Here is a 24,433-nt window from a genome sequence, read left to right as displayed (position 1 = left end):
CCCGTCGCTACACGATGTTACTCCCGTCTGTGTACTTGCGCCCCGTCGCTACACGATGTTACTCCTGTCTGTGTACCTGCGCCCCGTCACTACATGATGCAGTCTCTGTACCTGCGCCCCGTCACTACACGATGTTACTGCCGTCTGTGTACCTGCGCCCCGTCACTACATGATGTCACTGCCGTCTGTGTACCTGCGCCCTGTCACTACACGATGTCACTGCCGTCTGTGTACCTGCGCCCCGTCACTACATGATGCAGTCTCTGTACCTGCGCCCCGTCACTACACGATGTTACTGCCGTCTGTGTACCTGCGCCCCGTCACTACATGATGCAGTCTCTGTACCTGCGCCCCGTCACTACACGATGTCACTGCCGTCTCTGTACCTGCGCCCCGTCACTACACGATGTCACTGCCGTCTGTGTACCTGCGCCCTGTCACTACACGATGTCACTCCTGTCTGTGTACCTGCGCCCCGTCACTACATGATGCAGTCTCTGTACCTGCGCCCCGTCACTACACGATGTTACTGCCGTCTGTGTACCTGCGCCCCGTCACTACATGATGTCACTGCCGTCTGTGTACCTGCGCCCTGTCACTACACGATGTCACTGCCGTCTGTGTACCTGCGCCCCGTCACTACATGATGCAGTCTCTGTACCTGCGCCCCGTCACTACACGATGTTACTGCCGTCTGTGTACCTGCGCCCCATCACTACATGATGCAGTCTCTGTACCTGCGCCCCGTCACTACACGATGTTACTGCCGTCTGTGTACCTGCGCCCCGTCACTACATGATGCAGTCTCTGTACCTGCGCCCCGTCACTACACGATATTACTCCCGTCTGTGTACCTGCGCCCCGTCGCTACACGATGTTACTCCCGTCTGTGTACTTGCGCCCCGTCGCTACACGATGTTACTCCTGTCTGTGTACCTGCGCCCCGTCACTACATGATGCAGTCTCTGTACCTGCGCCCCGTCACTACACGATGTTACTGCCGTCTCTGTACCTGCGCCCCGTCACTACACGATGTCACTGCCGTCTGTGTACCTGCGCCCTGTCACTACACGATGTCACTCCTGTCTGTGTACCTGCGCCCCGTCACTACATGATGCAGTCTCTGTACCTGCGCCCCGTCACTACACGATGTTACTGCCGTCTGTGTACCTGCGCCCCGTCACTACATGATGTCACTGCCGTCTGTGTACCTGCGCCCTGTCACTACACGATGTCACTGCCGTCTGTGTACCTGCGCCCCGTCACTACATGATGCAGTCTCTGTACCTGCGCCCCGTCACTACACGATGTTACTGCCGTCTGTGTACCTGCGCCCCATCACTACATGATGCAGTCTCTGTACCTGCGCCCCGTCACTACACGATGTTACTGCCGTCTGTGTACCTGCGCCCCGTCACTACATGATGCAGTCTCTGTACCTGTGCCCCGTCACTACACGATGTGCTAACTGAGTGTCTTTGATGTGCTCGAATATGTTCCAGTCGTCTTGGCTGCATGTCTCGCAACTGTTAGGCAATTTCTGCATGTGTTGCTGCTGGAACATAATATTCGAGCATGCCGAAGATACTCACCATTAGTGAAGAGAAGAAAAGAGGAGTTGGAACATTTTGGATTTCAGACCTAAATTCTTCCAGGTGCAATTGTATTGTGGCCACAGTGTATCATTAAAGGGAACCCCTCACATTAAAAAAAAAAAAAAACACAACCTGCATATGAGGTAAATTGTGTTGTGAACATTTGTAAGACATTTTATAACTTTTCCAAATTATGAAAGGAATATCCGACCAATGAGGTGTATGTGTATACGTCATGGTGATCGTCACCGGGTGTTCAGCAAACATCACATCTGATGCCGGTCTTGCTGCCAGGAGCGATGCCTGAAACACTCCTGGCAGTTTAACCCCCTAAATGCTGTGATATCAATCACCGCGTTTAAAAGGCAACGAGAACTGGGGGCTGCCTCTCCCCTCCGATCAACGTCATCGTGAGAGCTCAATGGTTAGTTGGCAGTGGGGTCCCAAGATTGTCATGACTACATTTGAATCACCAGGTTACTGCAAGCATATTAGACCATGCACAGAACTATTGCGCAGTACTTAATAAGTGATCGGACTGCTGAAAATGAATCTCTTAGGCCGGCTTCACACTCAGCGTATGAAAATACGGTCTGTATATTACGGCCGTAATACGCTGAAATGTCCCGAAAATAGTGGTCCGTAGCTCCTCCGTAGGCAGGGTGTGTCAGCGTTTTTTGCGCATGGCATCCTCCGTATGTAATCCGTATGGCATCCGTACTGCGTGGTTTTCTCGCAGGCTTGCAAAACCAACATACCGCTATAGAAATGATCCATGTGTCCCAAAAAGAAAAAAAAAAAAATATATATATATATATCTCTCTCTATCAGTAGACACATATATGTATATATATTACTATTTTTTCCAGCGCTAGACAGCTTGAAAGCCGGTAATTCAATTACCGGCTTTTTCTTTCTCCTTCCTAAAACCCGACATTATTTGAGACATGGTTTACATACAGTAAACCATGTCTTCTCTCCATTTTTTTTTGCAGATTCCACACTACTAATGTCAGTAGTGTGTATCTGCAAAATTTGGCCGTTCTAGCTCTTAAAATAAAGGGTTAAATGGCGGAAAAAATTGGCGTGGGCTCCCGCGCAATGAAGGCTGGGAGCTTTCTAGGTAAGTTCCCACGATCTATGAACATCCAGCAGAGGGCGCCTCACCACAAATGAAGCTAAATATAGCTCATTGATCTATATTTAGACTCATTCCCCGGGGTTTTGCAGCGAGGAGTAGCATTGCATTAGCAAAGCTCCTTGCTGCAAAAGGTTTTAACCCCTTCAGAAGGATTTACATCGTTGGACGTTACAGATCTGCGGAGGGTAAGTATATTGTTGGTTTATTATGTTTTTTCTTTCACAGAACGAGGGCCTTCAGTGATTGGATTGGGCGTAGAATAAAATACTCCAACAACCATTGTTTTTATTTCATTAAAATAATTTTAAATAATGTGTTTGTGTTTTATTTAACCCTTTACTACAATTGGATTAATAATGAATAGGTGTCATAATTGACGCCTCTCCATTATTAATTAGGCTTAATGTCACCTTACAATAGCAAGGTGGCATTAACCCTTCATTACCCCATATCCCACCGCTACACGGGAATGGGAAGAGAGTGGCCAAGTGCCAGAAGAGGCGCATCTTCCAGATGTGCCTTTTCTGGGGTGGCTGGGGGCAGATATTTTTAGCCAGGGGGGGGCCAATAACCATGGACCCTCTCCAGGCTATTAATATCTGCCCTCAGTCACTGGCTTTCCTACTCTGGCGGAGAAAATTGCGCGGGAGCCCACGCCAATTTTTTCCGCCATTTAACCCTTTATTTTAAGAGCTAGAACGGCCAAATTTTGCAGATACACACTACTGACATTAGTAGTGTGGAATCTGCAAAAAAAATGGAGAGAAGACATGGTTTACTGTATGTAAACCATGTCTCAAATCATGTCGGGTTTTAGGAAGGAGAAAGAAAAAGCCGGTAATTGAATTACCGGCTTTCAAGCTGTATAGCGCTGGAATAAATATTAATATATATACATATATGTGTCTCACTGACATATATATATATATATATATATATATATATATATATATATATATATATATATATATACCTATTCTATGTGTACACATTTATTCTACCTATTCTACTGTAAGCTGTCAGTGTGATTTTACTGTACACCGCACTGAATTGCCGGCTTTTCTCTCTAACACCGCTGCATATTTCTCGCAAGTCACACTGCTTGTCCGTGTGTAATCCGTATTTTTCACGCTTCCATAGACTTTCATTGGCGTATTTCTTGCGCAGTACGGTGACAAACGCAGCATGCTGCGATTTTGTACGGCCGTAGAAAGCCGTAAAATACGGCAGATAGGAGCAGGGGCATAGAGAATAATTGTGCCGTATTTTTTGCGAGTTTTACGGACGTAGTTTCTGCGCTCTTACGTCCGTAAAACTCGCAAGTGTGAAGCCGGCCTTAGAGGGACGTATAAAGTCAATTTTTTTTTTTTTTTTTTTAAATGGCACTAAATAATTAACAAAAAATATATTGTACCCATAAATCAGTATTTTTAAGTTTAAAAAACATATCGCTGTTTATCACTGGTATCGCTTACTTTGGAACGACCTGACCCATGATACTGTCACACTTGTTAACCCCTTCAGTGATCACCGTAAAAAAATAAAAACAAGGCAAAAAACTATGCTTTTTCATCATACCGCCGAACAAAGGTGGGATAAAACATGATTAAAAAAAGGAATGTAACTACAAATGTTATAGCTGAAAACGTCATCTTGTCCCGCAAATAAACAAGCCACCATACAGCTCCATCAGTGGAAAAATAAAAAGATTATATCTCTCAGAATAAAGTGATGCAAAAATGAATCTTTTTTCCATAAAATAGTTTAAAAGCTGCAAAACAAAAAAGAGAAATGTGGTATCGCTGCAATCTTACCGACCCAAAGAATAAAGCTTCCTTATTGCTTCTACCATGCGATGAACGGCATAAACCCAAATCCCTCCCCCCCCCCCCCCCCCCCAGAACAATTCGTGAATTACTGTTTCTTTTTTTTTTCCCTGCCTCCCAAAAAAAAAAGTGTCACCGAAAATGGTGCCAATAAAAACATCTGCTTGTCTCCCAAACAACAAATCTAACATAACTGTCCGCAAAACTATGGAAAAATTATGCTTTCAAAATATGGCGATCAATGAAAAGCATCTTGGTGTGCAAAAGTAGCCAAACAAAAAAAAAATTATATAAATCTGGTATCTCTGTAATCGTACTCACTCGAAGAATAAAGTCATCTAATCACTTATACCGCATGAGGAACGGCGTAAAAATAAAACCAGTTGTTCACCTGCTGATGTTTTGTTAATTCTGCCTCCCAAAGATCGCAGTATGCCTTGGCTCACATTTATTCTGTGCTGTGCGCTGAGCGCGTACACTGAGGTTTCCGTGTAAATCTCTGAAATACGTGATTCAGATGGAACCACCAGTGGAAGATTCCCTATAATGAGGCAGATGGAGTCACTTTGGTTGTCTGGCCTGTGATCCGGCGGTGTCCGTCTTTAGGAGTGCATAAAAGCATGTTTCACCACAATTTTGTAAACTCTTAAAAGGACACCGCTGGCCAGACGATGTCCAGAGTAACTCTGCTGCCGCATTATACAGTGCCTTGCGAAATTATCCGGCCCCCTGGAAATTTTCAACCTTTTCCCACATATCACGCTTCAAACATAAAGATACCAAATGTAAATTTTTGGTGAAGAATCAACAAGTGGAACACAATTGTGAAGTTGAATGAAATTTATTGGTTATTTTAACTTTTAGTGGAAATTCAAAAACTGAAAAGTGGGGCGTGCAATATTATTTGGACCCTTTAATACTTTGTTGCACCACCTTTTGCTGCGATTACAGCTGCAAGTCACTTGGGGTATGTCTCTGTCACGATATTGTATGAAATATAATATGATGTTGTAGCTTTGCCCTTCAGCCCATGCAGGGGGCTAAACCCCCCCCCCCCTTCTCTCTCTGGCTCTTTGCTTCTTTGTGTCGGAATGTATGGTAGAAGAGGGTTTTATTGCCCTGGCCATAAATTCCAGGCTAGGAGCAACTTACTTGCCCCTCCCATCTGTACTAGCTGAAACTGGTATAGAAGTTCTTTTAAAACATAGGCTCTTTGTTCTAGTATGATAAGATTCTGGGCCAACGACTTGGGCTAAGAGAATAATAAATACATATTGCTAACGTCCATCGGCGCATCTATCCATCATTGTAAGCAGGAGTCTCCAAGTCCAACAGGGACAGAGTACAGATTTCTCAGGAATGGAGTGTCCCTACTAGCCTGAATTTAGTATCTATAGAGGGCAAATCCTAATACAAGATGAATGTTGGGTGTGTTATGATTCTGACATGTTCTGGACCGAATATACACAAATTATAAGAATTGTTGGAGAAAACTAGAAGGCTGAAGATAGAGGAGGGTCTGGGTAAGCCATCCCTGTTGGTGATGTCACGGGCTGCGGTTTATACATTTTTGACCCCCAGCAGTGAGTTTTCACCTGAGGAGCCTGACTGCCAGTCCTAAGGCATTGGGACATATGGGAACTAGCCTGGTCGCCTGCAGTGCTCTGAACACATGTAATTGTTGATTTCTTCTTTAACCCCTGTTATTTTTATAATTACCTTGTACATATTTTCAATTGTCTCATCTTTATATAACATCTTTATATAACTGTTTATAAACACTGCCTGAAACCTTTGATGGAGTATAATATTTAATACTAGATTCGTTCTTCCTGCTCTAAAACGTACCCGAAGTCTTCTGAAGGGAATTGCGCTACTGTTTTGGGTTAGCTTCGGACCCGTTTAATCGAAGCTGGTGGCAGCATACCGTGTGCGGGCCTTTGGGTGTCATTGTAGCGACTGCGGCGTTGATTATTATTGTTCCTGCCTGAGTGGGAGTAGTTTATCGCGTCGCTGCAGCGTGCCTAATAGCCAGTACATAGCAGGCAGCCTTTCTGGCGACTAATTACCCTAGGTGCAGTACCTAATTTGACCTGAGAGTAAGGGGGCGCCAGAGAGCTGCAAGTTTCAAGTGGAACTGTAAGCGGCATATGCATAAATCCCTGCAGTTCGTGGTATATTGAAGAGTAGTGGGATACCTAAAATAAGCCCCTGCTGTAAACTAGGAGGTCAATATCCTTGTGTGTTTTGTCATCACATTGTGGAGTGGAGGGATAACTAAGATAAGCCCCTCTGCACATGTGATAGCCGTCTGTTGGCCTAAAGTCACCCCGACCCGTGACTTTGGGGGTGACGTCACGGTGTGAATCGTGACAGTCTATCAGTTTTGTACATCGAGAGACTGAAATTCTTGCCCATTCTTCCTTGGCAAACAGCTCGAGCTCAGTGAGGTTTGATGGAGATCGTTTGTGAACAGCAGTTTTCAGCTGTTTCCACAGATTCTCGATTGGATTGAGGTCTGGACTCTGACTTGGCCATTCTAACACCTGGATACGTTTATTTGTGAATAGTGATGAGCGAGTATACTCTTGTGTGGTCTCCTGAGTATTTGTGACTGCTTGGGAGGTTTTGATTTTTTTTGTTGTTGACCCATCTGCATGATTTACAGCCTCTAGCCAGCCTGAGTACATGTGGGGGTTGCCTGGTTGCTAGAGAATCCCCACATGTAATCAAGCTGTCAAGTAGCCGCAAATCATGCAGTTGAGTCAACAAAAACTAAATTTCTCTGTCGCCCATGACGGCACCACGGAGAGAGGGGATCCGCCCACCAAGGACAGGAAACCTACAGATAAAAAGGCGGTACCACTCTCCCGCATCAGTTGGTTTCCTGTCCTTGATGGGAGACCTACGGACTTACCAGATCGACGTGGGAATTCCGGGGCCAACCAGTCCGACTCGGGCAGCTGGGGTCCCTCTGCCTCGGCTGGGGTGGTGACCCGAAGCGCCACCGCTGGGGGCTAGTGGGCCTCTAGGGTGTGCAGGGGAGGTGACAAGGAGTGTCGCGGTCACCTCCCCAGGTAAGATGCAGCAGCGGCAACATCCAGGGGGGTCCCTCTGTGGTTGCGGGAGGTGCGGCGCGGCCCTCCCCAGGAAGCGTCAGTCTGCACACTGTACCGCCATCCGGCGTGCAGAGCCGCGCATTAGGGGACTGCATAGGACCGGGGGCTCTGGTCAGCAGCGCCATATCTGCACTCCTGGGCGCCATCTTGAAAGTACGGCGCATGCCCGGGAATGCGCTGGTCTCGCGATGCGGCAGGATCTTCCGCGCAGGTGCCGGCGGTGTATTGCCGCTCGGGCGCCCAGAATTGTTCTGCGCAGGCGCCGCAGAAGCTCGTCTGCGCAGGCGCCGGCGTTTGGCGCTCCTTGCCGCCGCTAGGAGCTACTGCGCAGGCGCCGGAAGAAGAAAAAAAAAAAGAGGCGGGAAATCTTTAAATGGGAGTAGTTACAATCTCCTAGTGGCTCTGCAGTATTATCAGCAGGAGCCTCAGGAGCTACTAGTCGCCGCAGCGCGCATTATTAGGGCAGCGACCGCAGACCAGCAGCAGTATGAGCGACCCGGCATCACCTTTGCCAGAATCACCTCCACCTATAGCAGCAGCAGCAAAAACGGCGACAACAGAAAGGATACCAGGACACCAGCAGCAAAGAACGCCAAAGGTCCCAACACAGTAAGAAGTCCAGTACGGCGTCGGGGAAAAAGCCAGAGGCAGAGAAACCCCAACCGGTATTTATGGGTCCTGGAGGTGGTAAGTGATCTTCGTGAAAGTCAGAGACAGTAAGATTATTATTTGTCTCTTTTAGGGGAGGAAAAGCTTAGGTAAAACCAAGCATAAAATCTGTGCCATCTGTAGAGAAGATCTTCCACCCACCTGGGAGAAGAGACTATGTAATACTTGCATTCAGCAAACAGTATCCGAAAGTCTTCCCGGGTTTGCAGCTGATCTAAAAAAATCTAATTAAGGAGCAAGTGGAAGACACCTTTTAATCACTAAAAAGTGAAAAAAAAATGGAGGAAGACCAGATATAGGTCCCCGTCTCCGGCATAAAAAACTGACAGCGATAGTGCGAGTTCAGTATCCTCCTCCTCCTCCTCCTCCTCTTCATCTTCATCATCCTCTTCTTCCGGGGGGGGGGGGGGGCACAACTGTTTCCCACTAGAAGACACCGATGGTCTCATAAAAGCAGTGAGAAGTACTATGGGGTTAGTAGACTCCCACCCCAAAAAATCGGTGCAGGACATCATGTTTGGGGGTCCAGAACAAAAAAAGAGAAGGGCTTTTCCACTTAATGACGCAATAGCGGCTTTAATTAAAAAAGAATGGAAAAAACCCATGAAAAAGACTTAACTCCAAAAAGGAAATACCCCTTCGAGGATGAATCCTGCTCCTTTTGGGAGAAAGCCCCCAAGTTAGATGTAGCCATAGCTAAGGCTTCAAAGAAATTCGCTCTCCCGTTCGAAGATATGGGGGTCCTAAAAGACCCTATGGACAAGAAGGCGGACGCCTTCCTCAAAGGCTCCTGGGAGGCAGCGGGAGGAGGTCTAAAACCAGCAGTAGCAGCTGCATGTACATCCTGCTCCCTAATGATTTGGTTGAATCAACTAGAGGGTCAATTAAAAGGGAAAACTTCCCGGGACTCAATACTGAACACCTTACCAGTAATGAGGGGGGCTGCGGCTTTTCTGGCTGACACCTCGGCTGACTCCATCAGATTAGCCGCCAGGTCAGCAGTGTTTGCTAATGCGGCCAGGCGCGCCCTCTGGCTTAAGAACTGGCCAGGCGACTTGCAAACAAAAACGAAATTGTGTACCATCCCCTGCGAAGGAGAATTTTTGTTCGGATCTACCTTAGACGACATCCTGGAAAAAGCAGGGGACAGCAAAAAGTCCTTTCCCTCTCTGGGTCTCCCCTCTTATCGGAAGCCCTTTCGGAACAAGAGGTTTTTCCGTAAGAACCCGGGGAGAGGCCAGGGAAAATGGGAGGATAAGAGGAACAAAAATAAGGGATTCATCTTCAACAAAAACCCCAACGATAGCAAGAAACCTTCACAATGAAGGTTCGCTCCAGGTGGGAGGGAGACTATCTCTCTTTCTCCCAGCCTGGGAAAGGATTACCTCCAGTCAATGGATACTGAACATAATAGAATCAGGACTGAGGTTAACGTTCAAAAGATGCCCTCGCCCCTCTTTTACGATGACATCTACAAGGTCTTCAGCAGAAGAGCAATTGGCACTAGAAAACGAAGTCATCGGGTTAGTAAAGAAGGGAGTACTCCTGGAGGTTCCCCCACAAGAAAGAGGGCAAGGGTACTATTCCCCTCTATAACTGAGAAAAAAAACAGACGGTTCCTTCAGGACCATTATAAACCTGAAAAACCTAAACGATTACCTAGAGGTTCAAGCATTCAAGATGGAAACAATAAAGTAATCTATCAAAATGCTGTTTCCTCAATGCTTCATGGTGGTCCTAGACCTGAAGGACGCGTATTATCACGTCCCAATACACAAGGATCACCAGAGATTCCTCAGGATGGCGGTTCACATCGGGGGAGTCCTAAGTAACTTCCAGTTCTCAGCTCTACCGTTTGGTCTAGCCATAGCCCCGAGGGTTTTCACAAAACTGATTGCGGAGGTAATGGCTCACCTCAGGGAAGAAAATACCTTGATTGTACCATATCTGGACGATTTTATGGTGATGGGCTCCTCCCCGCAACATTGCAAGAATCAGCTGGCAATAGTGATACATTCCTTAAAGGAATTGGGTTGGCTAATAAACAGAAAAATCCAGATTAATGCCTTCTCAGGTCCAGGAGTACCTAGGTCTCACCCTAGATTCCAAAAAAAATGGAATGTCGGCTCCCGGGGAACAAAATACAGAAACTAAAAAGTTTAGTATCGAGAATTCAATCTCTCCCCTCCATAACACTCCGCCAGGCCATGTCCCTCTTAGGCCCCATGACTTCTTGCATCCCCGCGGTCCAGTGGGCCCAGCTACATTCAAGAGATCTCCAATGGCAGATATTGTCAGAGCAAATCCATCTAGGGGGGGCATTTAGACGGGCAGTTAACACTATCTTCTCGCACCAATCTCTCTCTAACATGGTGAACATCGCAGGAAAATCTTTCCCAGGGAGTCCCATGGGTAATTCAGATCTCAAAGGTCCTGACTACGGACGCAAGTCCCTCAGGGTGGGGGGCTCATCTGGGCGATCTAGTAGCCCAGGGCATTTGGTCTCCGACACTAGCAAACAAATCTTCCAATATGAAGGAACTTCTTGCGGTCAAATTTGCCCTTCAGGAATTCTTGGGGGTCCTTCACTCTCACCATGTAAGGGTGATGTCGGACAACCGGGTGGTGGTATCATGCCTAAATCACCAAGGGGGCACCCGTTCCAAAAATGTAATGGAAGTGACTAAGTCAATCCTACAAATAGCCGAGAGCAACCTTCTATCCCTAACAAGCCTGCACATAAAGGGAGTAGACAATTATAAAGCAGACTTCCTCAGTCGTTCCAGCCTAAAACAGGGAGAATGGGAACTAAATCAGGCGATATTTACCCAGATCACAGAAAAATGGGGTGTACCCAAAATAGATCTCTTTGCAAGCCACCTAAACAAAAAAGTAGTCTCCTTTTGCTCCCTATCTCCCCTGGGGAACCCGGTAGTAGTGGACGCATTTCTGATGCCTTCCCTCCTCTTATTCTGATTCCGGCAGTGCTGAGGAAGATTTGGGAGGACGGGGCGCTTGTCATCTTAATAGCCCCGTTCTGGCTGAAGAGACCTTGGTTCTCTTGGATGAGGAAAATGTTAATATCCGACCCATGGGTATTACCAGACCTCCAAGATCTACTGTCACAGGGCCCAGTCCATCATCCGCAAGTCAAGAATTTGCACTTGACAGCTTGGCTCTTGAAAGGAAACTATTAGAAAGCAGAGGGTTCTCTCCGGGGTTAATCTCAACTTTGTTACAAAGTAGGAAGCCGGTTACAACGAAACAGTATGGAAAGATATGGAAAAAGTTTCTTTCATCATCAGGTGCGAAAATAGGGAAAGAAATTCCCCTTAATTCCATATTGGAGTTCCTACAAAATGGGTTGGAGATGGGTTTAGCCACTAGTACCCTAAAAGTTCACGTGGCAGCATTGGGAGCCCTATTTAATTTTGATTTAGCTTCAAACAGGTGGGTCTCTAGATTCATCAGAGCAGCTGGGAGATCGAGGCCTCTTCCAGTAAAAGTTGTTCCTCAATGGGACTTAAACTTGGTCCTTAAAGCCCTAACTAGTCCACCCTTTGAACCATTACACGAAACTTCAATAAAAAACCTGTCTCTCAAAACCGCCCTGTTAGTCGCCCTCACATCTTCCCGTAGAGTTAGTGACTTACAGGCTCTTTCAGCTAACCCCCCTTACACACAATTTTTAGAGGATAGGGTCATTTTAAAAATAGACCCAGCATATCTCCCGAAAGTGGCTTCGAAGTTTCACAGGTCTCAAGAGATCTCTCCCCTCCTTCTGTCCCAACCCTAAAAATGAGGAACAAATATTACATACACTAGATGTAAGAAGATGTCTCTTACAATACCTAGAAGTCACTAGAGAGAGTAGGGAGGATCCCTCTCTGTTTGTGTGTTTCCAGGGTCCCCGGAAGGGGAAAAAAGCATCCAAAGCCACCATAGCAAGATGGATCACAGACGCCATCAGCCTTTCATACTCGGCAAGTGGAATGTCCGTTGCCGGGGAGGTCAAGGCTCACTCGACAAGGGCAGTGGCAACTTCTTGGGCGTAGAAGGCCGGAGCTTCTATTGACCAGATATGTAGAGCTGCTACCTGGTCCTCACCATCCACATTCTATAGGCACTATAGATTGGACCTAATCTCCTCTTCGGACCTTACCTTCGGTAAAAGGGTTCTGGAAGCGGTGGTCCCTCCCTGAATGTACTGTCTATGCAAATCTCTCCGTGGTGCCGTCATGGGCGACAGAGAAAAATATAGTTCTTACCGATAACGGTATTTCTCTGAGCCCATGACGGCACCCGTACATTCCCTCCCTTCACTTGTGGGTGCACACATCAACATAGTGCCATAGTCTATTCATAGTTTTTAAAGTCACGCGGTATCTCGTTATGCTAAACAGTTAAAACTAACAAATGTTTTAGTAGTCTCCCATCGTTCTCTATGTAAAACAACTGATGCGGGAGAGTGGTACCGCCTTTTTTATCTGTAGGTTTCCTGTCCTTGGTGGGCGGATCCCCTCTCTCCGTGGTGCTGTCATGGGCTCAGAGAAATACCGTTATCGGTAAGAACTATATTTTTCCAAGCAGTCACAAATACTTGGAGACCACCCGAGCAACGAGTATACCCGCTCATCACTATCTGTGAACCATTCCATTGTAGATTTAGCTTTGTTTGGGATCATTGTCTTGTTGGAAGACTAATCTCCATCCCAGTCTCAGGTCTTTTGCAGAATCCCAACAGGTTTTCTTCAAGAATGGTCCTGCCACCACTATGTTTGACAGTGGAGATGGTGTGTTCAGTGTGATGAGCTGTGTTGCCTTTATGCCAAACATATCATTTGGCATTGTTGCCAAAAAGTTTTGATTTTGGTTTCATCTGACCAGAGCACCTTCTTCCACATGTTTGGTGTGTGGCTTGTTGCAAACTTAAACGACACTTTTTATGGATATCTTTGGGAAATGGCTTTCTTCTTGCCACTCTTCCATAAAGGCCAGATTTGTGCAGTGTATGACTGATTGTTGTCCTATGGATATCACAGAGCAGGTGCATTTATACGGAGACTTGATTATAAACAAGTGGATTATATTTATCATCATTCGGCATTTAGGACAACATTGGATTATTCAGAGATCCACAATGAACTTCTGGAGTGAGTTTGCTGCACTGAAAGTAAAGGGGCCAAATAATATTGCACGCCCCACTTTTCAGTTTTTGACTTTCCACAAAAATTTAAAATAGCGTGTATACTAAAGTATAAGCCGAGATTTTCAGCCCCACAAAAATGGTCTGAAAGTGCCCCTCTTGGCTTATACTCGAGTCATGGTCGGCGGGTGAGTGACGACTGTCAAATACTCACCTGCTCCCGGCGCTCCTGACGAGGTCCCAGCATGTCCCACAGTCTTCGGGCGCCGCAGCTTCTTCCCCTGTTCAGCTGTCACTGGTACCGCTCATTAAAGTAATGAATATGGACTCCACTCCCATAGGGGTGGAGCCGCATATTCATTACTGTAATGAGTGGTACCATGTGACCGCTCACTACAGGAAGAAGCTGCCGCGCCCGGAGACCGTGGGACATGCAGGGACCTCGTCGGGGGCATGTGAGTATTTCATATTCACCTTTCCGCGTTCCACCTACGCTCCGTCTTCCCCGTCCTCTGCACTGACTGTAAAGGTCAGAGGGCGCGATGACGTATTGGTGTGCGCACCGCTCTCTGCCTTAACAGTCAGTGCGGAGAGACTGGATGCTGAGGAGCAGCGACAAGAGGGGAGTATGTAAAAAAAAAAAAAAAAATTTTAATTTTTCTTTTGTGCAGCAGCATTACACGTGGCACAATGTTATATGGAGCATCTATGGGGCCATAATGAACTGTATGGAGCATTATATGGGGCTCCTGATTCAATATGGATATTCAAAAACACTTAGGCTATGTGCACACGTTGTGGATTAGGCTTAGGAATTTCTGGTGTGGATTTTGCCTCTCCTGGCAGAAAACGCACCTGCGGTTCCGCAGCATTTTTTTTGTGCGTTTTTGCTGCGGTTCTCTTGCGGTTTTACCCCTGCGGTTTTCTATAATGGAATGGGTACAAAAACGCTGCAGCTTCACAAAAAATAAGTGACATGCTACTTCTTTTAAACTGCAGCGTTTCCGCAGTGGATTTTCCGCAAAGTGTGCACAACATTTTTTTTTTTTTTCTCATTGATTTACATTGCACTGTAAATCAATTGCGGATCTGCAGCGTTTCTGCACCTCAAAAAAACGCTGTGGATCCGCAGAGAATCTGCAACGTGTACACATACCCTAAACCTACTGATGTCTCAATTAATTTTACTTTTATTGGTATCTATTTTTATTTTTGACATTTACCGGTAGATGCTGCATTTCCCACCCTAGGCTTATACTCTAGTCAATAAGTTTTCCTAGTTTTTTGTTGCAAAATTAGGGGGGTCGGCTTGTACTCGAGTATATACAGTAACCAATAAATTTCGCTCAACTTCACAATTGTGTTCCACTTGCTGTTGATTTTTCACCAAAAATTTACATTTGATATCTTTGTTTGAAGCATGTAATGTTCCAGGGAGCAGAATACTTTTGCAAGACACTGTAGTGACTGGATCCCTTTGGGGTTTCATCTGAATTGCATCATTCAGATATTTAAATGGAAACCCCAACATAAGAGCTCGGCGTAGAGTGCCGGATAACTGTGATCCCAATGTTAAGTAAAATGTGCCCGTTTAAAAGCTTCAACTCAATCCATTAAAAAGAATGTCCCCACTCGGGGTTTGTCAATGAAAATTTAGGAGGCTTCCACGTTACTGGTAGCACAAAGGCTTTGGATAAGCTCATTGCCCTCAAAAGAAATTCAGCAAGTTCTCCGCTTCCCAATCCAAATCCCCCCCCCCCCCCCCCCCCTTTTTTCTGAGCCCCAGTGTGCCTAACCCACATTTAGCACCCACATGTTTGGCACTTCCGTAGCGATGACAGCCCGCCTAACTTACAGGTGCGTGTCTCCAGAAGAAGGAGCCGGGCAGTACGATAGCAGATTTGCAATTTTCACTCGGCAACATCTATTGCTGCTTGTGTCTGGAAAACACTTATGAAGTCAAATCGTCACGACACCTGTAGATAAATTCCCAAAGGGGTGTAATTTCCAAAATGGTGTCACTTGAGTGGGGGATTTTGCTCTTCTAGCAAACTATTCTAGGAAAATCTGTGCTCCAGGAGACAGTGCACCGTCTCTCCTGAGTCTCGCCATGTGGCTAAGCAGTACTGTACAGCCATGAATTCATTGAGAGATGTACTTTGTAAAATGGCATCATTATGGGGGGATTCTGATGTTCTGACACCTCAGGAGCTCTTCCAGTGGGTCATGGCACCCGCACACCATAACAGTCAAATCTGCATTATAATGACGCAGAAAAAGTATTTCCTTATTACATGTAGGGCATTGGTGAAATCAAGAGAAATTGCACAACAAACTGTGGTAAATTTTTTTTTTTCCTATTGGCCTATAAATTAAAACATTTCGGTGGTAAAAATGTAATTATTCTTTCTCCACTGCCAAATGGTATAAAATTCAGTGAGGCACATGTGGTGTCACCATGGTCACTGCACCCCTAGATGAACTCGTTGGGGGTATAGTTTGTAAAATCTCACTTATGGGGTGTTTGAAGAAAAATTGTACAACAAATTTGAGTTAATTTTCTCCTGCTGTTCTTGTGAAGAGAGAAGAAGAAGAAAAAAAAAATTGCCCCATTTTGTTACTTTATTAGCTATTTTGTGAAATATAACTCTAGTTTAACCCCTTTCTGACCTCGGACGGGATAGTACGTCCGAGGTCAGATCCCCTGCTTTGATGCAGGGCTCCGCGGTGAGCCCGCATCAAAGCCGGGACATGTCAGCTGTTTTGAACAGCTGACATGTGCCCGTAATAGGCGCGGGCAGAATCGCGATCTGCCCGCACCTATTAACTAGTTAAATGCCGCTGTCAATCGCAGACAGCGGCATTTAACTACCATTTCAGGCCGGGCGGCCGGAAATGACATCATCGCCGACCCCCGTCACATGATCGGGGGTCGGCGATGCTTCACCCTGTGGTCGGCGCTCACAGCACACCTCCATTTCTGCTACATAGCAGCGATCAGCAGATCGCTGCTATGTAGCAGAGGCGATCGGGTTGTGCCTGCTTCTAGCCATGGAGGCTATTGAAGCATGGCAAAAGTAAAAAAAAAAAATTGCCCCCCTTTCGCCCCAATCAAAATAAATGAATTAAAAAAAATAAAATCTACACATATTTGGTATCGCCGCGCTCAGAATCGCCCGATCTATCAATTAAAAAAAAAGCATTAACCTGATCACTAAATGGCGTAGCGAGAAAAAAATGCGAAACGCCAGAATTACGTTTTTTTGGTCGCCACGACATTGCATTAAAATGCAATAACGGGGGATCATTAGAACGTATCAGCACCAAAATGCTATCATTAAAAACGTCATCTCGGCACGCAAAAAATAAGCCCTCAACCGACCCCAGATCATGAAAAAAGGAGACACTACGGGTATCGAAAAAAAGCGCAATTTTTTTTTTTTTTTTAGCAAAGTTTGGAATTTTATTTTCACCACTTAGGTAAAAAATAACCTAGTCATGTTAGGTGTCTATGAACTCGTAATGACCTGGAGAATCATAATGTCAGGTCAGTTTTAGCATTTAGTGAACCTAGCAAAAAAAGCCAAACAAAAAACAAGTGTGGGATTGCACTTTTTTTGCAATTTCACCGCACTTGGATTTTTCTTCCCGTTTTCTAGTACACGACATGCTAAAACCAATGATGTCGTTCAAAAGTACAACTCGTCCCGCAAAAAATAAGCCCTCACATGACCATATTGACAGAAAAATTAAAAAGTTATGGCTCTGGGAAGGAGGGAAGTGAAAAACGAACACGGAAAAACGAAAAATCCCAAGGTCATGAAGGGGTTAAAGGCATGAGAATTTAAAGTTTGAGATTTGTGATTTTTTTCAAAATTTGCCAAACTTCCGATATTTTCACAAATAACCACAAGTCATATCGAATGAATTTTACCACTATCATGAAGTACCATATGCCAGCAGAAAACCGTCTCCGAATCGGAGATCTGCTGAAGCGTTCCAGAGTTATTACCACATAAAGTGCCACTGGTCCGATATGTAAAATTTGGCCTGGTCATGAAGGTGAAAACGGGCTCTAGCTGAAGGGGTTAAAACGGTAGTGGAATAGGGTTCAGCACTGCATGGATTGTGTACCAAGGCTGGTAATTCCACAAATGTTTTTTTTTTTTTTTACTTGTGTAACACCACTTTAAGCCACTTCCATGGGCAGGATGTTTGGTAGTTCTCACCTCAATATTGCGCAGTGCCACTGCCCGAATCTTGCTGCGAACTGTAGTGAGATGCATGAGGGTCTTTCTCTTTTCCCAAGGGTCGACTAGGGAAACCAGTGTCCATACTCCGTATACACTCACAAAAGATGAGTTTGGAGCAACTAAGTTTTATTTATAAATTGCATAAATGGGGGATATCAAGTAACAATAAAACATAGTATTACACAGTCTACAAGAACAAATGAAATAGAAGGCTTAGCTGTTAACCTGAATGTTAGGGATGACTCTTCCCCCATTAAATGGCAACAAGCACACTCCTAACAAATACTGTTTAAACTATAAATGGCTGCAGCAATGGAAACCCTGTTCAATGTTGCAGCCTTGTTGCTGTGGGTGATGGCGCCTTGGCAGAGTCTGTCGGTGCACGTAATGCCATAGAACTAGCTGTGGAGTGGATCTTGTTATAACTCCAGTGTGTTGAACCACAAGTCCCAGCAATGCTGCCTAAAAATGGCTCTTAAATAATTTTCCCCAGTGGAGCCACAAGTTCCAGCGAGCTACTTGCTCCTTGATGTGGCAGTTTTGCAGTCGCACGGGGTTCCAGCCTGGGGCTTCTGGATGTAAGGCAGCGTTCTTCTCCATGACAGGGAGAAGGTGGGCAACCCGCCCGGTCTGTAGTTGTGGTGCAGCTCCTTGTGAGAGAACAATCAGTCTGCACACTTTGCTCTCCTTCTGGATCACTGACTGTCTCCTCTGTGATGGCTTACAACCCTCATGTTTGGTACTGTCTTCTCCTCCCTTCTTCTCCAGCTTGCTCAGCCAATCAGTTCTGTCCTCTGCTGCTGCTGCTGCTCCTCTTCCAGGCTGCCAAGGCCCTGCAGCGAAGCAATGTCTCTTGCACGGTGTGCTCAGATCAGACTGTTTCTGTACTGCAGCCTCACCAGGATTACACTTAACAAATTCCCTTTAAGTAATTTTTGTTTTTTTGTCTTTTTGTCTTGTGATATTAGTAGCTTTTTTTTTTTTGCGTTAAATTCATTAAATGGCGCACTCAGATCATGAATTTTGCACAAAGAAACCCTTTTTCCTCTATTGAACTCTTTTTGGACCCATAAAAAGCATGCTGGCATCAATAGTCTTATAAATTGAAGTTACACTTAAAGTGGTATTCCCATCACAAAGATCCTATCCCAATATGTAATGGGGTAGTAAGACATATTATCAAATACCTCCTATTAGAAATGTAATTAAATCAACCAAATTTATGACCCCATTATTATCATTGTGTTACACTAACCATATCCTAATCAAAAACGAGTCCATAATTACCATTGAAGAGGAAAAAGACCTATTCACACGATGTACACCAGTAAATCCATATAATGATATTTATTAAATAATTTACATAACAAAACACACAGTTAAATTAAACAGAATACCTCCAATGTAAAGGAACAGAAATAACACGGAATATCATCTAATAAACACTAGTATGAATCATAAGCCTCACTATCAGACCTACCCATCAAGCTTATAACATTAAGCAGGGCGGTATTTGTCAGCTTAAACAATCTGGTAAAACAATTGCTCCCCAGTACTGTGGCACCTAACGTATCTACTACTATGCCTTCATATGTAATTATGAAGTCAATGCTCCATATAAACTGGCACCACAAAGGCTCAAATACCAGTCAGTATAATGAGCATTAGATCACTTACATAGTGTATGATGTCCGTGAATCCGTTCCTTCACCCCGACGTGCGTTTCATCAACACTTCCTCAGGGGGTGTGTTGGGGTAGAGGGACGCCAGACCTTTATACAAATCAACCAATCAATAGCAATGTAGCACTAGCATCAGTGTAGCCATAGGAACCTATAGTGGGCTGACACTATCCGCCGCGTACCGGAAGTGATATCTCCGCACGGTGGACCGCAAACACCCAGGCGCTCAGTTATGAGCACTATGCGTGTCAGCTAAGTCCCTATTGCCGGAGATAGATGAAGTCTGTATGCCGCCGGACCAGTGACAGCGCGCATCCTAGAGACCACATCTGAACAAGGCAGCGGCTCAAAATGACCATGGTAAATATCGCGCCGCATAGCCACATAATGAAAATGACGACTTATGACCCTCCAAAAATCAATTAAAATATACAATAATATCAACCCAATGTGTAGGATGTACTAAATACAATAAATATTTATCAATCTACGGTACAATTTATACAAACAGCCAAAAATACAAAATACTACAAGTGACACCTAAACCAAGTGTAATAGCATTATACGCGATGACATTAATTGCGAGTAATATGCAGCAACATTACTGAAAAAAGTGATAACAGTGCAACTAAAGTGCTGAAATTGTGCATAAATAAAGTGCTACATATTTCATAGATCTGAACACATGATCAAGAACAATATATTAAATAACACACGACTAAGGTGACAGCAAATAAACAAAGTAGGAAAAAAAATTGTAATACAAAATAATAAAAAACGTCTGCAATGATAATTTTTTTTTATATATATTAAATATCTACTATATAAATGTCTAAGTGTCACTTCCGTCTGTCCTGTCTGTCACGGATATTTATTGGTCACGGCCTCTGGTCGTGGCAAAAGGCCCACGACCAATCATCGACTTGGATTCCATGACAATCAGCAACGGCCACAGTCCGGCGGCAATATGGCCGCTCTTTCCTCCCCGCAGTCAGTGCCCGCTCCATACTCCCCTCCAGTCATCCAGTCAGCCCTCACACAGGGTTAATGCCAGCATTATCGGAGCGCGGTGTAACGCACTTAGGTTGCGCAACTATTAACCCTGTGTGACCAACTTTTTGCTATTGATGCTGCGTATGTTCATATGATCTAATGTTACTAATAATAATAATAATAATAATAATAAACAAACAAAAAAAGTTATTCTCACCCTCCGACGTCGCGCTGTCCTCTGCAGTGTAAGCGGCAGGTTCCAGTGCTAAGGATGCTATGCGAGAAGGACCTGCCATGATGTCACGGTCATGTGACCGCGATGTCATCACAGGTCCTGCGCTCATACCAGCCCTGGGACCGGAAGCTGCCGCGTGCACCGCACACAGGTGACAGGACTACAAGGGGCCTTCGGAGGGCGAGTATATGTTTATTTTTTAACCTGTTACATACGTGGCTGGGCAGTATACTACGTGTCTGTGCTTTATACTACGTGGCTCTCTGCTGTATACTACGTGGCTGGGCAATATACTATGTGGACATGCATATTCTAGAATACCCAATGCGTTAGAATCGGGCCACCATCTAGTACATCATAATGTCCCACTACCAATAACTAATACTACGTTGAACATTCACTCGACATGATCAGTGATGTTTTCAGGTATCTTCAAATATCCTGAGCAGGCTTGGATGCTCACACTTGCAGTGTATACTTGGTGCTACATCTTGCTGTACCCTGTCTACACCTGCATTTCTGGAGAAAGTACTGTATTACCAGTTATCGGCTGTATGTCCAGATTTCCAAATAAACAAGTCTGGATTGCACAATCCCTGGTGTGCATCATCTCTTCGGACGCTGAGCAGCATTGGTCCTGTCTGCCTCATATCGAGGAAATACGAAGGTACGATTCTCTCTCAACGCTTATTAATCAACCACACCTCCATTCGCCTCATGTGGGGACAAAACGGTTAGATATTTCTTTTGCAATATCCGGACATTATCAGAATTGTTTTTCCATCCAAGCCTGCTCAGAATATTTGAAGATACCTGAAAACATCACTGATCATGTCGAGTGAATGTTCAACGTAGTATTAGTTGTTATTGGGACATTATGATGTATAATTAATATATAAAAATAATTTTTTTTATCATTGCAGACGTTTGTTTATTTATTCTTTGTATTAATTTTTTTTTTGTTTAACACCGTAGTCTTGTGTTATTTAATATATTTTTCTTGATCATGTGTTCAGATCTATGAAATATGTAGCACTTTATTTATGCACAATTTCAGCACTTTAGTTGCACTGTTATCACTTTTTTCAGTAATGTTGCTGCATATTACTCGCAATTAATGTCATCGCGTATAATGCGATTACACTTGGTTTAGGTGTCACTTGTAGTATTTTTGTCTGTTTGTATAAATTGTACAGTAGATTGATAAATATTTATTGTATTTAGAAAATGAACTTTAACCCCCAAAACACATTTCAACATCATTGCAGTCCTGCCTTAGGGCAGTCTCGAACGTCAAGATAATTCCGGTACCGGATAAATCAGTACCGGATTTATCCGTGTCCGTGTGCCGGTGCGTTTCTGTGGCACATCAGTGTGGCACACGTGCGGCACTCGTGTGCCCACTGGGTACCACACGCACCGTGCAGGAGACAGCGCTAAAGTTTAGCGTTGTCCCCTGCATCTGGTGCTGAAGCTGCGATTCATATCTTCCCTGCAGCAGCGTTTGCTGTAGAGAAGATATGAATAATCGTGTTTAAAATAAAGATCCATGATCCCACCCCCTGTGCGCCCGCCCGCTGTTATTAAAATACTCACCCGGCTCGCTCCCTCGCTGGCGCTGCTTCCTGTCCTGGCCGCACCTTCTACTGTATGAGCGGTCATGTGGGGCCACTCATTTACAGTAATGAATATGCGGCTCCACCCCTATTGGAGGTGGAGCCGTATATTCATGACTGTAGTGGGCGGCCCCACGTGACCGCTCATACAGTAGAAGGTGCGGCCAGGACAGGAAGCAGCGCCAGCGAGGGAGCGAGCCGGGTGAGTATTTTAATAACAGCGGGCGGGCGCACAGGGGGTGGGATCATGGATCTTTATTTTAAACACGATTATTCATATCTTCTCTACAGCAAACACTGCTGCAGGGAAGATATGAATTGCGGCTTCAGCACCAGTGGGGGGACAGCGCTTACAGTAGCGCTGTCTCCTGCACGGCACATGGACTGCACACGGACAACGTCCGTGTGCGGTATGTGTTTTAAACGGACCCATTGACTTTAATGGGTCCGTGTAATCCGTGCGCTCCCACAAACACTGACATGTCTCCGTGTTTGGCACACGGAGACACGGTCCGCAAAAAATCAATGACATCTGCACAGATGCATTGATTTCACTGTGTCTACGTGTGTCAGTGGCTCCGGTATGTGAGGAAACTGTCACCTCACGTACCGGAGACACTGACGTGTGAAACTGGCCTTAAAAAGAGCAGCTAACATCGTTTTAGTGATTGATCCATTAACACAGGTGTGGGTGTTGATGAGGACAGGGCTGGCGATCAGTCATGATTAAGTAAGAATGACATCACTGGACACTTTAAAAGGAGGCTGGTGCTTGGTATCATTGTTTCTCTTCAGTTAACCATGGTTATCTCTAAAGAAACACGTGCAGCCATCATTGCACTGCACAAAAATGGCCTAACAGGGAAGAGTATCGCAGCTACAAAGATTGCACCTCAGTCAACAATCTATCGCATCATCAAGAACTTCAAGGAGAGCGCTTCCATTGTTGTCAAAAAGGCTCCAGGGCGCCCAGGAAAGACCAGCAAGCGCCAGGACCGTATCTTAAAACTGTTTCAGCTGCGGGATCGGACTACCAGCAGTGCCGAGCTTGCTCAGGAATGGCAGCAGGCTGGTGTGAGTGCTTCTGCATGCACTGTGAGGCGGAGACTCTTTGAGCAAGGCCTGGTTTCAAGGAGGGCAGCAAAGAAGCCACTTCTCTCCAGAAAAAACATCAGGGACCGACTGATATTCTGCAAAAGGTACAGGGAGTGGACTGCTGAGGACGGGGGCAAAGTCATTTTCTCTGATGAATCCCCTTTTCGATTGTTTGGGACATCTGGAAAACAGCTTATTCGGAGAAGAGGTGAGCGCTACCAGTCTTGTCTCATGCCAACTGTAAAGCATCCTGAAACCATTCATGTGTGGGGTTGCTTCTCAGCCAAGGGAATCGCTCACTCACAGTCTTGCCTAAAAACACAGCCATGAATAAAGAATGGTACCAGAATGTCCTCCAAGAGCAACCTCTCCCAACCGTCCAAGAGCAGTTTGGTGCCCAACAATGCCTTTTCCAGCATGATGGAGCACCTTGTCATAAAGCAAAGGTGATAACTATATGGCTCATGGAACAAAACATGGAGATTTTGGGTCCATGGCCTGGAAACTCCCCAGATCTTAATCCCATTGAGAACTTGTGGTCAATCATCAATAGACGGGTGGACAAACAAAAACCAACAAATTCTGGCAAAATGCAAGCATTGATTATGCAAGAATGGACTGCTATCAGTCAGGATTTGGTCCAGAAGTTGATTGAGAGCATGTCAGGGAGAATTGCAGAGGTCTTGAAGAAGGGTCAACACTGCAAATATTGACTTGCTGCATTAACTCATTCTAACTGTCAATATAACCTATTGGTACTCATAATATGATTGCAATTATATTTCTGTCTGTGATATAAACATCAGACAAACACTAATAAAAACCAGAGGGCAGCAGATCATGTGAAAATATAATTTTGGTGTCATTCTCAAAAATTTTGGCCATGACTGTACATTTCTCGTATATTGCTGCTGCTTAGCGTCTGGGTCAGGACGAAGCTCCGTGTCTGATGGTCTGGTTGGTGAGCTGGCTACGGCTTTTTAGCCTTTTTTTTTTTTTTTTTTTTCTCGTTTGCTTATAACTGAACGCCTGGGTGTTTGCGGTCCACTGTCCAGAGATGTCA

The 24,433-nt window shown here is 45.1% G+C and overlaps 1 protein-coding gene across 1 annotated transcript in view; it reads left to right on the top strand.

The window, feature by feature from the left end:
- Positions 1-24,433, top strand: part of DCTD (dCMP deaminase) — a 55,257-nt gene that overhangs the window by 1,056 nt on the left and 29,768 nt on the right. The window lies entirely within an intron of this gene.

Source organism: Ranitomeya imitator, chromosome 1 (genome assembly GCF_032444005.1).
Source record: "Ranitomeya imitator isolate aRanImi1 chromosome 1, aRanImi1.pri, whole genome shotgun sequence".
Classification (NCBI taxonomy): domain Eukaryota; kingdom Metazoa; phylum Chordata; class Amphibia; order Anura; family Dendrobatidae; genus Ranitomeya; species Ranitomeya imitator.
This window is presented reverse-complemented; position numbering and strand designations above follow the sequence as displayed.